This window comes from Octopus bimaculoides, chromosome 8 (assembly GCF_001194135.2).
Source record: "Octopus bimaculoides isolate UCB-OBI-ISO-001 chromosome 8, ASM119413v2, whole genome shotgun sequence".
Lineage (NCBI taxonomy): Eukaryota > Metazoa > Mollusca > Cephalopoda > Octopoda > Octopodidae > Octopus > Octopus bimaculoides.
Genome location: NC_068988.1, coordinates 31,472,253 through 31,475,261, shown reverse-complemented (window position 1 = coordinate 31,475,261; position 3,009 = coordinate 31,472,253).

Sequence of the window (3,009 nt, the reverse complement as noted above, 5' to 3'; positions counted from 1 at the left end):
GGGGGGGGGGGGGTACTTCCGCAATTAAATAGCTGAAATGAGTAAAAGAATGAAAGAATATATGCACTTATAAACACACACATACACATACTCACGCATATGAACAGTTTTCATTAACATTTTCACCTAAACATATTCTTTTAGTTTGTCACTTTATCTGTGACGTTATGCGCCGAAATGGGGGTTTTTAATTTCTGTCTACAAATTGATTTCCTTGTGTGATATAATACCATAACACTTTTATTCTTTTGTTTATAATTCTAATGTGATAAGACTATAATATTGTTTCCCTGTATGTGTGTGTGTGTATGCGCATTTGATACGTACGAGATAGTAAAGGACATTTTATACCACCACGATGACGACGACGTCACATATCTGAGTGTGTATGTGTCTCTGAGTGCATGTGTATGGGTTTATGAGTATGTATATCTCTGACTGTGTGTGTGTTTCTGCGTTAGGTACGTTATTAAACATATACACACATCTACACCTACATATGTATATGTGATGACTGACATGCGTGAATGTATGTGTCTCTCTTACTATATGTATGTTACTACGTGAGAATGTATGTGTGCGTATCGTCACATTTTGTATATGAATGCGTATGCGTCTGTGAGTGGGTGTGTGTGTGTGTTTACGAATCCGTTACATAGTTATTAAACACACACATACATCTACATATACATATGTGGCAAGAACGGTTGGAGGTTAGACTCTTGACAAAAAACAATTGCGTTACGTGGAAGGTCCAAGTTATATAAAAATACACATCTACCGTTCACCTAACAGTTCATAATTATCGCAGCATTTGCAAAGTATATACAATTTGCTTATATTTGGTTAATTTACAATGCATACAAAAATATAGACATACTACATACAACTGCTTACAAAAATAGAGATTAATGTATTTTTTTCTATGTTCATAATTCTTTGTTTAAAATATTGAAAAGTATGCCACCAAGGAAAAACGTATTCTCTCCAGAAACACCAATACAGCAAGGAGTGCTGAAAACCGAAGGTGAGAATCTCAAAACGTAAGGGAATGAGACTTTCTCAACATCAGCAACTGCATGCTGCAATGCGTCAGATGGAGTCTCAATACAGAAAGGACAGGACGCTTTCCTAAATCATCAAACGTATGCTGCTGCACCACGTCAAATACAGTCTCAAGAGAGAAGGATGAGGAGACTTTCTCAGCATCAGCGAAAGCATGCTGCAGCACGTCTGATGTAGTCCCAAGATCAGCAAAGGCATGCTGCAGCACATCAAATGGAGTCTCAAGACAGTTGGGAGATGAGACTTTCTGAAGATCAGCAAAGGCATACTGCAGTACATTAGATGGAGTCTCAAGAGAGGAAGGAGATGACTTTCCCAAAATCAGCAAATGCATGTTGCAGCACTTAATGCTGAATCATTAAAACAACGTTTAGCATGCCAGATTACACAGAGGTCTAATAGAATAGCTCTCTGAAACAGACCACGTACAAATTCGTTCTACACAACACCTGGAGCTGCTTTCAGATATGATCTGTCCCATTTTTATAATAATGATAATTCTGTACAAATTGGTGTGCTAAACTCAAATTGTCGTTTTTGCAAAGCTTTAGCATTTTCTCCACAAATGTTTTGTCGTCATTGCTACCCTTTCCTGCATCACCTGTTTCAACATAACTGTAATGCAAACGATGTCGTTTTAATCCCGAGTAAGGCAAGGTATCTCTGCTTGTTCTTTATAATATCGGTATCTTAAAGCGGGGAGGTGACAAAATCGCTAGCACGCCGGACAAAATGCTTAACGGTATTTGTCAGTCTATACGATCTGAGTTCAAATTCCTCTGAGAGCGACTTTGTCTTTCACCTTTTCTGCATCGATAAAATAAGTACCAGTTTGAGCTCTAGGGTTTAGGTAATCGATTTATACCGCCCCCGAAATTGCTGTCCTTATGCCAAAATTTGGATTCAGTATTATCAGTTACCAAGGCGGCGAACTGGCAGAATCTTTAGCACGCTGGGCAAAATGCCTAGCGGCATTTTGACCGCCTTTATGTTCTGAGTTCAAATGCCGCAGAGAACCACTTTGCCTGTCATCTTTTCTGGGTCGATAAAATAAATATCAGTTAAGCATTAGTGGTCGACTAAACTCCTATTCCAAAATTGCTAGCCTTATCACAAAATTTGAATACAATATTATCCGTTACAATCCAGTGCAGCTTTCTTTGAAATTCAACCTCTTTATAGTCATGTTTACATAAACTGTTAGAATAACTCATGCAATAACAGCTAATATTAAATTTTCCCCAATACATATAAAATATTTCACTCAAGTTCTAAACTATGCATGCCATCATTTTCCCCCCTGCAATTTGCAATAATTTAAAAATATTATATCAACCATGTCGATTTTTTAACTTTTATTTTACTTTACTACATGCTGCCACATACTAAAACTATTTGTTCCATCGTTGATTTTCTTCTAATATGTTTATATATGGCTAATATCTCTTCTTACAGAATTTGTAAAGCCAGATTAAGTGAAACGTTGAAACTGCTGTCACCTTTCAAAGAAAGTGTATACATGGCATAGGATAAATACATAGAAATGCTTACACAGGAATAAGCACGAACGCTCCTTACCCTCATATATTTATGCGTATGTATAGAAACATATGTGTGTGTATGTGTGTGTGTGTGTATGTATGAATGTGTGTGTGCATACAAGTGTGTGTGTGTCTGTTTGTGTCTGTGCTCACATACAGGCGTATATTTCCATGCACACATATATATACGTGCATATATGCATATATATATTATGCTTACCTGCACACACACACACACACACACACACACATATACACACGCACACATGCACACACGCATATATGTGATATATATGTGTGTATGTATATGCATATGTATGTGTACCTATGTATGTATATATACATACACACACACACATGCACACACACACACACACACACACACACACAGAGAAAAGCAATA